The sequence below is a fragment of the Pan troglodytes genome, chromosome 13, assembly GCF_028858775.2.
Source record: "Pan troglodytes isolate AG18354 chromosome 13, NHGRI_mPanTro3-v2.0_pri, whole genome shotgun sequence".
NCBI classification, from domain to species: Eukaryota; Metazoa; Chordata; class Mammalia; order Primates; family Hominidae; genus Pan; species Pan troglodytes.
In genome coordinates, this window is record NC_072411.2 from 40,946,692 (window position 1) to 40,954,283 (window position 7,592).

Sequence of the window (7,592 nt, forward strand, 5' to 3'; positions counted from 1 at the left end):
ATGGCAGAACAAGCTCTGTAAGCACAGTCTTATTTTCTTTTGTTGTCCAGAATACTTATAATTCTTGAGTCTCCCAGAAATTGGAAGCTAAATAAAGCATCTTCTTTCCTTTATTTTGAACTCAGTTACAATGATTTGTTATTAAAGTGATGCATAGATATTTTAATACTGAAAATAATTATATAGTATGTACCCTTGTATCAAGTTTTGTTTACTGTACAGAATGCTTTTGAGATACAGCTAGACTATTGTATTTATGCATAGGTTTTTATTTATTTATTTATTTATTTATTTATTTATTTATTTATTTTACTAGTTTTGTTTTGCCATTCATGACTTGATGGGTATTTGGGTTGTACCCAATTTGGGGCTGTTATGAATAAAGTTGCTATAAATACTTATGTATACATCTTTGCGTGAGCATAAGTTTTCATTTCTCCTGAGCAAATTCTTAGGGGTAGGGTTGCTGAGTCATGTAGGCAGTATATATTTAACTTTCTAAGAAAATGGTAAACTGTTTCCCAAAGTGGTTATATGTTTTACATTGTCTACAGAAGCATAGAAGAGCTCTAGTTTACTATACATCTGCTCTGGCACTTCATATTGTCACTCTCAAATTTTAGCTCTTTTAGTATGCATGGAGTTTTATTTTGTTGTTTGAATTTTCGTATTTCTAGTGACTAATGAGTTTGAGCATTCTTTAACATATTCACTGGCTATCGGAATATTTTTAGGGTGAAGTATTTGTCCAAGTCTTTTGCTCATTTTTAAACTGGTTGGTTATTTTTACTATTGAAGTGTAGCAGATTAAAAAAAATATATTTTCGATACAAGTTCTTTGTTGTGCATATGTACTAAGAATGTTTTATTCCAAACAATGGTTTGCCTTTTGAGGCACAAGATTTTAAAATTTGATGAAATTTATCAATATGGTTAGTGTTTTCTGTTGAATAAATATTTGTAAATGTTTAGAGAAGATAATTTCCTGTATTTTATTCTAGATAATTTAAATTTATAGTTTCTATATTTAGGTCTTTGATCCATTTGGCAGGGATATAATTTTCATGTATAATATGAAATGGGGGGTGAAGCTCATTTTTTTCCCATATGAATATACAGTTGTTCTAGCACTATTTGTTAAAAATATTTTTTTTCCTGAATATTATCTTGGCGTTTTGTTGAAAATCAATTGATCCTATGTATGTGGTTCTAGTTCTAGAGCATATTCTATTCAGTTGATTTTTTTTTATTCGTATGCCTATACCACTTTTTTTAAAACTATTGTAGCTATAGAACAAGTCTTAGAATAAGATACTGTATCTCTGTCAACATTTTCCAGATTGTTTTAACTCTGAGTTTTTTTGAATTTCTAAAAATGAATTTGAATCAGCTGGTCATTTTGTAGAAACATTTCTGTAGGATTTTGTCTGGCATTGTTTCTGAGTTTATATAGCTATCCGGAGACAAATAAAATATTAATACTGAGAGTTTCAATTCAATTGTTTAGGTCTTCTTAAATTTCTCTCAATATTCTTATAATTTTAGCATACAGTTTCTATAGATTTTTATTAAAGTAATTTCTATCAATATTGTAATAATAATAGGATGCTATCACAAATAGTATTTAAATTTTGTGCAACTGTAAATGGTATTTTAAAGAAGTTTATTTTCCAGTTTTTAAGTGATTAGTATATAGGACCATAGATCATTTTTGGACTTTTCAGCTTCTGATCTAATTTTGTTTATTAATTCTAATAATTCATTTGATATATATTTTATGAATATCTATGTAGTCAAACTACATGCAGATAATGAAAGTTTTTGCTTCTTCCTTTCCAATCTTCATAGCTTTTTTCTTATCTATTGCTCTGGTATAAAGATATACAGAAGTGGTAAGAGCAGACTTCATTTTTTTTTTTTTTCCACCAAGATTTTTATTTACCCACCTTTCTGCTTTCTTTTAACATTATAAACATTGTAGGCCAAATTATTCTCTGATAGGAACCATCAGGTTACAAAGTGGTGGCAGATCTCTGCCTGCTTTTATGTTTTTATGGCCCCTCTCAACCTCTGGCTGTCACTTCTCTGTTCTTTCTCAGTTGCCCCTTAACAGTCTATTCTAATCCCTGTAAAACAGGGACTAAAAGTACTAACCTCATTGTTATGAGGTTTAAGAGAAGGCCCAGCACTAAGCCAGTCTCTCAGGAAAATTCGAACGACAGATCTTCTTTGCCCTTCAATATAGCTCTTTCTCATCTGTCATGGGCTGAGGAACCACTGGACCTGTCAACCAAGCACACAGGTATAAGTCCATAGACCAGGTGAAGGCCTAGATGACAAAATACACGGGCTTTGTGACTCCACTACTGACTGAGACTAAGGAAGGACTGACTTAGTGGGCAGTTCCAAGACCACTGAGCTCATGGTTCCCTGTGGCTGGGACCTCCCTCATGACCGTGGCTTCTGGAGGGGCCTCTCAGTTCCCGCTGCCACTCTTGGAACAGTATGAGGGCTGCAGTAGAGGCCAAAAACTGAGTGACCGGCCCCAGAGAGTCGATGGGGGACACTGACAAACGAATCACAAAGTTGGTGCCGTTTGCTCTTAGGGAGGAGAGGCGGGGCCTGGGCAGGGACAGCGGCTGAAAGGTGAAGCGCAGACTGGGTTCTCAGTAGCGGTAGTGATCTGGCTTGAAGGGGCAGTAACAAGACATGCCCAGGTACTGGGCCTGCTTCTCAGTCAGCTTGGTCAACTTCATGTTCAACTTGCCCAGGTGGGCTTCAGCCACTGACTCATCCAGCTTCTTGGGCAGGAAGTGAACCCCAACGGGGTACTTGTCTGGGTGGGTCCACAGCTTGATCTGCGCCATCACCTGGCTGGTGAAGGAGTTACTCCTCACGAAGCTAGGGTGACCCATGGCACAAGCCAGGTTAACCAGCCGACCCTCAGCCAGCAGGATGATGCCCCGCCCATTCTTCAGCCGGTACGGGTCCACCTGCAGCTTGACGTTCACCTTCTCCACAGTGTTCTTGTTGAGCCACTTGACATCCATCTCCACATCAAAGTATCCAGTGTTACACACAATGGTATCATCCTTCGTCTGCTCAAAGTGCTGGCCAAGGATGATGTCAACACAACCTGTGGTGGTGACAAAGACGTCGCCCTCCTGACAGGCCTCATCCATGGTAGTCACCTCATAGCCCTCCATGGCAGCCTGCAGTGCCTTGATGGGGTCAGTCTTGGTGATGATGACGCTGGCCCTGAAACCCCGCAGGGCCTGGGCACAGCTCTTGCCCACATCGCCATAGCCTGCTACCACCGCTACCTTGCCAGCAATCATCACGTCTGTGGCCTGCTTGATACCACCTATGAGGGGCTCCCACAGCCATAGAGGTTGTCAAACTTGCTCTTGGTGGCGGAGTCATTGACATCGATGGCAGGCACCTTCAGGATCGCATTGGCCATCATCTTGTACAGGTTGTGGACCCCGATTGTGGTCTCTTTGGATATACCTCGGAAGCTCAGCAGGAGCTGCGAGTACTCGGTGTGGATGAGGTTGGTAAGGTCTCCCGTCTTCCAGAATCATGTTGAGGGGCCCGTCCTTGAGGTACATCATCTGCTCAATGCACCACAGGTACTCCTCGTCTGTTTCGCCCTTCCAGGCATGCCAGCCTTGGCAACGGCAACACTGGAATGCCAGTGCTGGCTGAAATGCCAGCTTTGGCAATGGCAGCAGCCGCATGGTCCTGGGTAGAGAAGATGTTGCAGCTGGACCACTGCACCTCAGTACCCAGGGTGATGAGGCTCATTAGGACGGCAGTCTCCACGGTCCTGTGCAGACAGCCAGGGATGTGGGCGCCGTTCAGTGGCTTGGAGGCGGAGTACCGCTCCCATATGCGCATCAGGCCTGGCATCTTGTTCTCTGCAATGTCCAGGGCCTTGCGTCCCCAGGCAGCGACTTTGTAGGGCAGTTTGTCAGACATGCTGGTGGCGCTCTTGATGGGCACGGGCGAAGGGGGCTGGGCCTCAGTCTGGGGACAGGCACTGGGCGGTCGGCGCCGGGCAGGGCAAGAGCAGACATTCTTGCCTTGCTCACTTGGTCTTGGAAGAAAGAGTTCAATGTTTCAACATTAAATATGATATTAGCTGTAGGTTTTTCATACATGCCCTTTATCAGGTTTGTTGAATGTTGTCACATATTTTTGCTGCATGAATTGAATAACTTATACTTTTTCTAATCTTCTGTTAATGAAGAGAATTCCAACTATTAATTTTTGGATGTTAAAACAAACTTGCATCTTGGGATAAACTCCACTTGGTCATTATGAATTATCCTTTTTATATATCATTGGATTTTATTTCTTAATATTTTGTTTAAAAATTCCTCCATCATGATTGTGGTCTGTGATTTTTTCTTGTAATATCTTTGTCAGGTTTTGGTATCAGAGTTACATTATTCGTATGAAATGAATTAGAAAGGATTAATTATTTTTACACATTAAATAAAATTTATCATTGAATACATCTGGACTTTTAGTTTTTAAAATTTTTGTGTGTGAAAGTTTTATCGTGATTTCTTTATCAGATAAGTGGCTATTTTATTTTTTTCATTTTTGTGTCAGTTTTGCAAAGTGCATTTTACAATAACTTTATCCAATATATAGTAATTAAAATTCACTGAATAAAAGTATTTTTCAGTAACATTTCATTGTGTTTTTAATGTTTCTAGGACACATAATGATATGCCATCTTTTATTCTTTGGGTTGATAATTTGTGTTTCCTTCCTTTTTATCCCCTGGTTCATCTAGCTAGATATATGCCCCCCTCCCCTTTTTTTTAATCCTTTTGAAATTAATTTTTTGTCTTTTTATTTACGATGCTATTTGTTTTTTCCTGCTATATTAATTTCTGCTCTTCTATTTGTTACTTCTTTCTCTCTGCTTATTCCTTATTTAATTACACTTATTCAGGCTTTTTAAGTGGAAAATCTAGATTGTTGATTTCACGTCTTTCTGCTTTTCTTTATTTAAAGTGATAGATTTTTACTTTTATAACTGTTTTAGCTACATCCTATCCATTTCATCTTTTGTATTATCATTTTGGAATAATTCTAAACTCACTTTTGATTTTTTTCTCTGATTCACTGGTTACTTAAAAGAGGGTTATTTTCCATACTTTTGAGATTTTTCTGTATATCTCAATGTTATTGATTTTTATTTTAATTTTGTTGTGTAAGAGAACAAATATATTTTAAATAATTTCAAGTTTTCAAAATTTCCTGAGGCTTATGATATACCCAGTATAGGGTATATTTTCATGGTTGTTCCATGTGATTTGAAAAGAATGTGTATTTTGTTCTTGTTTGGGTATAATATTCTATGAATATCAAATTGTTTTGATTTGTTTATTCAAATATTCTTACTAACTCATACTGTGTGTGTATGTGTACTTGTTCTATCAAGTACTAAGAGATGTAAAAATATTCTTTCATTGCTATCAATTTTTGCTTCACGTATTTTGAAGCTTTTTTATTATAGGTATTTAAGATATACATTTAAGATTATTTTGACTCTTTTATCCTTTTGAAATGACCCACTACTTGCCTTGAATTCTAATTTGTCTGACATTATTACAAATTCACAGGATTTCTTATGGTTAGATTTTGTGTGGCACATTTTGTTCATTTTCTTTTACTTAATTTTCTTTCCCAGTATGCTGTCAATGTCTTTATTTAAGTCATTGGTAAAAATGTTTAGGCCAGGAACAGTGGCTCATACCTGTAATCTCAGCACTGCTGGAAGCTGAGGCAGGTGGATACTTGAGACCAAGGAGCTAGAGACCAGGAGGTTGAGACCAGCCTGGCTAACATTGTGAAACCCTGCCTCTACCAAAAATACAAAAATTAGCCAGGCATGATGGTGCACAGCTGTGGTCCCAGCTACCCAGGAGGTTGAGGCATGAGAATTGTTTGAACCCGGGAGGTGGGGGCTACAGTGAGCCGAAATTGCTCCACTGCACTCCAGCCTGGGTGACAGAGAAAGACTCTGTCTCAAAAACAAACCAATAAAAAAAGGTTTAACAGTAGCAAATGTCTTATTATTCCACTCCCATTTCTTCATTTATTTCCCCCCTTTATTGACTTTCCCCCCCACATTCATACAATGCTAAATTAATGCCAAGGATATTATAGGTACTTAGTATTTATAGCTTTGAGAAACAAAAATATTTATAGCTTCAAAAAACAAAATGTTTTATATGTTTTCATATATTTAGCTTTTGTGGTATTTTGCATTCCTTCCTGTAGATTCAATTTTCCATCTGGTATAATTTTCCTTCATCATGAAGAACCTGCCTAGCATGTTTTAAATGTTGCATTTATGTTGGCAATAGTCTCCCAGTTTTCATGTATTTAGAATTCTGATTTGATAATTTTCTTCTTTTGGTCTTTTAAGATGTTGTTATATTTTCTTCTTGTCTCTCTTGTCTCTGATGGGAAAGCATCACTCACTTTTATAATTTATCCCCTGTATTAGTCTGTTTTTTCTTTAGCTATTTTTATGAGTTTTTTCTTTATCTTCATTTAAAGCCATTTTATATGATACTCTTAGATGTGTGTGTGTGTTTTCAATTTATTGTACTTGGTGCTTACTGGCTTTTTTGAACATCTAAATTGACATTTGTAATCAATTTTAGAAAGTTTTTATTCTTTCTATCTCTATATTCTATTTCTATATTTTTTCATTTCTTATTCTTTCTTATTCTATATTCTATGTCTATATTCTTTCATTATTTTAGCTATTTTTTCATTATTTCTAAAATGCAATACTATATATTTGACTACTTAATATTGTTACACTTCAATCATTATTTTAAATATTTTTCTTTCTGTGCTTTAGTTTGAGTGATTTTTGCTGTCCTGTTTTAAGTTTATTTGTGTCCAATATGCTCATAAACACATTCAGTGAATACTTTATTTCAGGTATCTATTTTTTAGCATCAGGATTCTATTTTGGTTTTCTTTTACAGTTTGCAAATCTCTCCAAAATTGCTTTGCTCATTATGCTTATTATTTTGTATAGATTCCCATACAAATTTATCAGTCATTTATATGTTCTTATTTTATAATTCCGGCATCTAAACTGTGTATCTATTTTTATGAACTGATTTTCCTCTTGATTATTGGTCTAGAACACATTTTACTGTTTCTTCACATATCTTGTAATTTTTTTATTGAAACCTAGACATTATGTATAAAGAAAACTAGAGACTGAAGTGGACTATGAGGTTGCAGGAGTAGAAGCCCATAAAACTTTGAAAATGAGAGACAGTGAGTTTACAAAACATGAGGCTATTCACATTGTACCTGCACATAGAATGTCCATAAAATTTTAAAAGTCACAGTATTGAGGCTTGTCTGATCCTATTTTAATGTTTCCTAAAATTTCAGTTGAATAATGAAGTTATCCCTACATTTTCACCTATAGCAGTCTCTAATGAAGAAGGAACTTATCTTGAATGAAGAAAGAGTTGGCATAAAAGGCTTAACGAGTAGTTATCTACAGTCATGCATTGCCCAATGATTGGGATATGTTC

At 36.4% G+C, this 7,592-nt stretch overlaps 1 pseudogene; it reads right to left on the minus strand.

Annotated features, from left to right (window-relative positions):
- Positions 1-522: 522 nt before the first annotated feature.
- On the minus strand, positions 523-3,981 carry LOC470551 (adenosylhomocysteinase-like; annotated as a pseudogene).
- Positions 3,982-7,592: the final 3,611 nt, after the last annotated feature.